Source organism: Cyphomyrmex costatus, unplaced genomic scaffold (genome assembly GCF_001594065.2).
Source record: "Cyphomyrmex costatus isolate MS0001 unplaced genomic scaffold, Ccosl1.0 scaffold14, whole genome shotgun sequence".
In the NCBI taxonomy this organism is placed as follows: domain Eukaryota; kingdom Metazoa; phylum Arthropoda; class Insecta; order Hymenoptera; family Formicidae; genus Cyphomyrmex; species Cyphomyrmex costatus.
The window spans coordinates 1,462,837-1,471,299 of record NW_017275390.1 but is presented as its reverse complement, the minus strand read 5'-3'; the positions used below and the strand labels follow the sequence as shown (position 1 = coordinate 1,471,299).

Sequence of the window (8,463 nt, the reverse complement as noted above, 5' to 3'; positions counted from 1 at the left end):
CTACATATAATAATAGTATATTTTAATAATACTATAGATATGTATTTGTAATATACAATACGTTTATATAGGGTGTTTGGAATTTAAATGACAAAACGTCTGAATTGTGTAGAGAACATAGATATATACATATATATATATATATATATATACATATATATATATATATAGAGTCTGACTTTTGCTTCATAAATCCCCGTGCCAAGATAATTATCTAAGATTATCTAAAAATTCCTCCCTCGCGCATGCGAACGTCGCCAATGTTAATGGAGGGGATGACCAATCCGCCTAAAGAAATTGATTGGGCATCGCGAGGGAGGAAAATTTGTTCCCTTTCCCCACTTATCTTGACATAGAGAAAGTTAGATAAAGCTCTATCTATATGTCTATGGTAGAAAATCGATGAATTAAGAAAAAAAGTTCTATAAAAATATATAATAGTCGGTGTTGCTGCGTTTTGGTGAAAATCATAAAAAAGACGAAAACGATTTTCATTTCGTTCATAGATGTAAAGGAGTATATTTTATCTTGGATATTCTGATAATCTGTTCTGATGCCACAGGATTTCTTTGTATAGAGATTTCTAATGCAGAAAGCATATTTGATGTCAACCAAACTACGAGAACATTTAAAATATCGAATTAAAACTGCTTATTACAGTAATAAATCGATACAACTTACAATAATTTCATTAATACTAACAATAAAAACCTGAAATCATAACATAATAGTAATATAACATAAAGGCATGTAACAGAGTAGTTGCCGGAGTTACCTTATATCAATTATATATTGAGTTGGGGAAAAAGTCGTATATCACATATACATGTATAAAAGGAACCTTCTGCAAACCACCATTCGTTGCGAAATTTTCGTTGCAATTGTATCATTTTTGATAGAGCAAAATTTCAGCTTTATACATAGTACATTGTACGTAATGTTACTTAACACGTAATGTTTTATTTAACATATGTAATGTTTTACTTAATGTACATAATGTTTTACTTTAAAATTAAAAATTTATTTTATCGACATCGATCAAACTCGGCCGTCACTTCAATATCTTTTTATTTAAACATAATATTTAAACAAAATGATGAATCTTCGTAGCGGCATATTTATTAAACTAATTTGAAAAAAAGATGTACAATATAAATGAGAAAAAATATTTTAGCTGTATTTTAACAATATAATAGTGTTCATAAAAATGCAAAGTTACTTATAAATTATAATATAGAAATATTGTAATATGCAGTACTACACACAATATTTAATATAATTACAGTGGGTTGCCAAAATATTAGGGACAGTGCGATTTTTCTATTAATTTTGATTTTGCAAGTGCCTCTTAATGAAATTCCGTGAAGTATTTTTATTTTTAATGCCTGTTCAGGTTATTCTATCTTATTTGTAAGTTCTATGTAAAGCCTGGCAATATTGACATAAAAATAACAGAAAAATTGCACTGTCCCTAATATTTTGGTAACCCACTGTAAATTAAAAATTTTAAAGTCAAACAGCTTTTGGGATGCGTATAAACAGATCTATCGAAAATATTCATTGAGTATTTCAAAATAATCAGATAACATGTTCTTCAGTCGAAGATTTGTTTCTTTAATCATGTCGAAACATGATGTATCACATTATCTAATTGATACACATAGCGTTAACGATCAGTATCATGAATCGATGTCACGTTTTTTTCAACATTAAACTTAATTTCTTACACATGTTTTTGTCATATAAATTTGTAATCCGACGTAATTTTAACTAGCATTATATCCTTGCTTTAACAATTATAAAAAATGATATCAATTTTATTTTATATACGGGCACAATTTTGTAATTTCCTTTTTTTCCTGTATCTTTTTTGTCTTTTCCAGCATATAACTATTTTACATAATTAATTTTTTGCACAAACTTACTTGATTTGGAATGCAACAATAGGATCGAGTCAATACATCGCTCATATCTACCTGACGACCTCTTCGAATCACATCTGGGTGCTTTTTCATCATCAGCCAACCGACATAAGAGAAAAAGAACCCTCGGTTACTATTACATGGATCCGCATCCGGATCCGTATACTTGTGGTGTACCCGATGATTTCGCACCCATTCGTGAATGTTGTTCTGAAAGGATTTAATTAAAAAAAATTCTTCTATCTGCATAAAAAAAATAAAATTATAAATGTTGGTCTACCATGCCAGCCGAAGTACAGAAAACAGCAAATATAGCTCTAATAAGCTGCTATTTTGCCTCATAAGTTTGGTGAGTCCACAAACGGTGAGCACCGGCAGTGATACCAATTCCTCCTATTACAAACGTGCAATATACTTGAAACAAAAAAGATGGATATAATTAAACAACAATATAGAAACTTTAATATTATACATAATAACTTAATCCGTATTTCTTATGAGAGAATCATGTAAATAGATTTTATAAAAAATGCGGCATATTTGACAATTTATAATAACTTATAATACAATTGATATTTAAACATAACGGACTTTAAGACTAAATGAAAATTATATAATATACAAAAAGAGCATAAAGCTAATATGCCAATTCTTGATGCAAATTTAATAATTATAACATTTATTTATGACTAATACAACAATATAATATAAAATATAAATAATACAACATTTATTAGGTCATTCTTAGTATTTGAAATTATCACATTAAGAACATATTCAAAATTATATTTGAAACTGAGTTGCATTGATTTCTAAACATAATATTTGGTTAAATTATACTATGTTTAAAAATTAACACGATTTATTTTTGAATATAATTTAATTTATATATACTAAACAATAAGGTAATTATTCAGATTAGGGGACACCTCACCGATGACCTTGATCTTGACATATGTTGTCAAGGTCATGATTCTGAGTAATTTTGCCTTAACAACTAGGCGGCGGACTCATAATTTATGAGATATTAAGCGTTGAAGTTATTTTTAACAGTAGTGAAACCGGTAAATCTTTAGATCAGGGGACTCTCCACAATGACCTTGACCTTGACATATGTTCTCAAGGATACGACCCTGAGTAACCTCCAACAGGTTTTAGCCGTCGCTCGTCCTTCGTTAAAAAGTTATTAACAATCATAGTTTTAAAATTAACATATGATATATAATACATGTATGATATTAAGTACTATTCTACACCTTTCCCTGTTTAGAAACGTTAAACTTTCCACGCGAAGTAACTTTAACCCCCCGCCGAAATTTTTTTCAGACTTACAGTGCAAACTAACAATTTTGATGCTCATAGCATCTTAATAATATGTTGAATGACATATTAAAATCTATGAATGACAATATTAAAAATCTGTAAATAATGTAATTAACGTTGCGAAAAATATTAACTCGGCCTGGAGTCAAATCCGGATCGCTTGCTTTACGCGCAAGTCCTAGCTCAATTTAACTCGTTATAGTACTGCACTAGTTTATTAGTTTGCATTGTAAGTCTGAAAAAAATTTCGGCGCGCATTTAGAATCTACATACGTAGTATATAAATTCACTCGATAATTATATTAGAAGCATCCAAGATTCAAGTTGACCGTAGGCTTATCCTCATCGGTATTTAATTAAAAACTCTCACGGTCCAAATAAGACTTGATATTATTGAATTTTAATCAAATTACATTTGGATTTATCTTTATAAAAAGATTGTAAGAAATGATTAATGCATTGATGGTCTAAATTTTATCTTTTTATTATGTAGTTTCTTTAGAATGTCAAGGAATCAAATTAAAAAAAGAATTTTTTGAAGAATACTTACTCCAAGTTGTCGTCAGCAGATTTTCGAAAAAGTTGAAAGTAAAACAGGCATATAAGTATAAGTGTAGAAAACTAAGATGTAAGATGTTAAACCATTTCAGCTCTGTCTTGAACCAGCCTTCAGTTTTTGTATAGTTTTCATCTCTATTTTGTATGTTATTTTCATTATCTATCATCTTATTGTTAGTAATCGAAAATTTCTCACTTTGTAAATCTATTTTCGTAAGTATTTTTGAATCTGTGCTTAAAATATTTGGAGTCATCTTTATTTTCGGATTTCTAAACCAAAAATCCAAAAATCAGCTTCACACTATAACCACATTTTGCTTTGTTATTTTTGTTCTTTAAATGAACAATTGAAATAAATAATAATAAAACAAAGTTATCGATGTCAAAACAGTAATAAGAATAAAGTAAATGGCAAATCCGAGAGTCGTCGATAAATAGAATTAATAAAAAATTTTTACATTTGAAAAATTAAAATATAATTAAAACAAAATTAAACTGCATATATATATATATATATACATAACATGTTTCGGCTCTTGTTTTGAGCCTTTTTTTAAATGTATAAGATATATCTATTGTATTCGTAGTGACAGTAAAATTATAAATGTATTCTTGTGCTACTGATGAGTGACTCACCGGGAGAACAAATCCGCTGACAAAAGATTAGCAAATCAATTGTTGACAAAATCGATAATTTGGTGTGATGAAACGTGGTATAATAAATTTAAATGTAATGAACAAATTTGTTATCTCAATGAATAACTCACCTAGTCAACATTCAAAATGTGTTTCTCACAATATCATGTTTAAAATTTATAATAAATAATAAAATGCACATTAGAGTAATGTAATAATAATCAGTCGCAGTGTGAGTTGATGAAGTTATTATAAGTTTAATCGTATCATCAACTTTTAAAAATTCGATGATGATAAAAAACTTAGTCACAATTCAAGAAGTCGAAAAACATAACTACCTACAAAGTCAAAAATTAAGAACTACACCAACCGACAACGACTGAGCAATATTAGAGCAATATTAGAATATTAATGTTCTTGGTAGGTACCGCAAAGTCACATATTGTTTATAATCGATATATATCCTTTGTGAAGGCCTATTTGTTTGGAAATTAAGGTTGTTATTTTGTCTCTTAATATTCAACGTCTCCGAAATTAATTTTTTGTCATAGCAAGGTGTTCATCTAGAATTTTTACATTGTTCCATTAAAAATCATGATCGAATTTTAATCTGTGATGACAGATCGGACGGACGTATTTCACCTTGATGATTTAGATATTCTAAAATTCTTATTTTTAATTGAAAGTATAAAGAAACGACAGTCTAAATCGAGCGTGCAACGTATGCATCACAATCTTTGCACATGATTTTGAAATAACTACATTACTTTTGATAAATGGGGACGAGGATCTTTTTAAATCTTGATATATTTTTGTAATTTATTTAAACTGCGGAAAGCAACTCTGACATTATTAAATCGATTGAATCTTTTTGCATATGACGGTACATAAGGAACCACAAACTATAAAGGAGAGACAGTATCATTATTACTGGCAAATGAATTCAGCAATTTAATTTTTTTTTACCTAGGTCTAGGATATTGATTCTTTTATTAATAGTGTCAAAAAAATCAAATTAAGAGGATAATCATTTTCTAATAAAATGTTAATAATTATTTTTAATAAATTTTTCGTGTGATATTCATGGTTAGACAGTAAAATAGCCTCTATCAGCTAGTGATATGATTGTACCTCTTTTTTGTGAAATCGGGTGATTAAAAAGGAAATTAAAAAATCTACCTGAAAAACTCGGCTTGTGATATCAATCAAAATCAATTGTTCATTTTTTATTATAATTGTTACGTCTGAGAAGTTCAATGTGCTGCCTCCCACTTCCAAGGTAAATTAAAAGCGAGGATGGAAACAATTAAAATAATTAAGTAAAGTAGCGGAAACATGTTATGTATGCAGTTTGAATTTGTTTTAATTATATTTTCATTTTTAAATGTAAAAATTTTTTCTTAAGTTTATTTATCACGACTCTCGAACAATTGAAAATTAAATTTGTCAATATAAATTGTATATAAAAGGACTCCCAAGCTCAACAAAAATATGAAGAAATACAGGATTATGAGAGTCTGACGCGATAATTAGTGCGCAGATTCAATTTTCCAATAAATAAAATTTAATCAATTATTAGTTAGTCTTAAGAGTTTTACAATATTCTGCTCGTATATATTTCACTGAGACAATTGCCTCGGTAGTCTAAAGACTTAGGACGCTCACACAGAATACAAGAGATTCAAGTTCGACTTCCGGCTGAGGTAATATTTTTTATTTTTTTTATTATGAGAATTAATTATTTAGAGTTTCATACGTCATTCAACATTATTAAGATCGATCTGAGATGTGTAAAAGAGCATCAAAAATTATTAAATTGTTAGTAAATTTCATGATATTATTGCGGTAATTTAGTAGAATTTGCGTTTCAAATCTGAAAAAAATTCGGCGCGCAATTAAAAATTTACGAAGTATTATAAATTCATACATAATTGTTGAAACACCCAAGATCCAGCTTGATCATTACGGCTTATTTCTCATTGGTTTTAATTCTCACGGTCCTATAAGATTTAATTAAATTATTAAATTGTTTGTTTAATTTTTCATTACTTCTCAAACATCCTGTATATTATTGCTATACTAATATTACTATAATAGTTCGGTTGCGTTTTGAAGTTCGAAAAGCGCACAATTCAGGAGACTACAAAATGTGTATGTGTGATATATTAATTTACATAAAATTATTTAAAGTACTTGAAATCCAGTTTTGATCCTTATAGGCATTATTTCTTTATTGTGTTATACGGTTCTAATAAATTGCTTATTTTATTTTGAATTAATCCAAAATCTCCACCTTATCTCATCAAAATTTATGATTTGTGACCACAGACTTCTATATATACTACTAGACTTCTAACTTGTTTGAAAAAGTGGACCCCAATTTTGATTGTGCATTATACGCATGCGTCAAGAACCGCACCGCATGACCCATGCGACACATGCGCATATATTAGCACGCTCATACGTATTTTGACAATTAACCTGGGTAAATATTGTAACATTGAAAATATGACCCGATCGGAGTAGAAACATTTGTGTAGTAGCTACATTATATTTAAATTAAAGTTTTAGTTTTGTTATGTTATCGGCTCTCTTTGCCCTTTATTATTTTACTTTGATAAATATACTTTAAGTTAATTAATAATTCTTACTGAATAAAACTCAGCTTATCAATACTTTATGTACTGTAACGTTGGAAATGTATTGTAATGTTGGAAAGGCACACTTTGCTAGCATCGTAATTGAAAATGGTTTTTAAATTGTGGTACATATGCTGTAATAATAGGTAAATGTTAAGAAAAGCCCCTTCATCACAACTTTTAATAAAAATATACAATCGATGAGTTTTTGCATGAAACGAAGGAATCTGGCAGAAAAAAGTTCGCTCTGCCTCGCGAACCGAGATATTAAGTATTAAAGCGAATTTATTTTTAAAGTAAAATGAATTTCGTAGCTGTGACGGATGTACTAACCTACATGGTTATCAACTTTAACGCTTAATATCTCGGTTCGCGAAGCAGAGCGACACTTTTTTTGCCAGATTCTTTCGTTTCATGCAAAACCACATCAATTGAGTATATTTTTATCAAAAGTTAAGGTGAAGGGGGTCTTCTTAACATTTACTATACCTACGGCTACAATACTACAGCTACTCGCAATATCGCAATCAGCGCAGACATAGCCATGTTACATTCCTTCGGTGTAGTTCGTGACGCATGCGCAGGATCATTATAAATTTTAGGGTCCACTTTATACAAGCTTGTATTAAGGGAGTTAGCAGTCTAGTAGTATATATAGAAGTCTTTGTTTGTGACTCACCCTTTGTGGTTATCGAATTAGTACAAATGTTTTTTCTGACTTTGATATTTTGAGATTCTTGTTTTTAAATATCAGTTTTTATCTATAATTTATCTTATATAACCCTGGTAAAAGTTTTTATGCATGACCATATATAAATATGTGTGTGTGTGTGTGTGTGTGTGTGTGTGTGTGCAAAGTTTATACACATATATTCATGTAATATATTCATGCATAAAAAAAAATTTTAATTGAGACCATTGTATTATTTTTATTTTCATGTATCATTTCCAATAACAATCTTTTGCTAAGATATCTTTTACTATCCAAAATCTCCACTTTCCAACAAAATTCGTGGTTGTAATATCCTATATTCAATGATGACGGAATTAATAGAAATTTCTTACGAATTTAATGTAAGATCGTTGTTGATTAAATACATTTGTTAATTATATATGCATGAATAACTGCGTTTATTCTTAGTTTTCAATTGCCCGCTAATTAGTTTTACATTTTTTATTATTGTTTTAATTCTCAAGAGCTCAATTTATTTTATATTATTAATAGAAATGTTTCTCCTGATAAAGCACTGAGTTTCCTGTGTTTTTAACTATTTGCCAATTTACATAACCGGGTGAGTTTTCATGCATGAATATATATAAATATGTATAAAGTTTATACATATTCAAATTAGATTACACTATAGTTAAAGTATACGTTAAATTAA

At 28.8% G+C, this 8,463-nt stretch overlaps 1 pseudogene; it reads right to left on the bottom strand.

Annotated features, from left to right (window-relative positions):
* LOC108782936 (stearoyl-CoA desaturase 5-like) lies at positions 1-4,057 on the bottom strand (annotated as a pseudogene).
* Between the last annotated feature and the right edge of the window lie 4,406 nt (positions 4,058-8,463).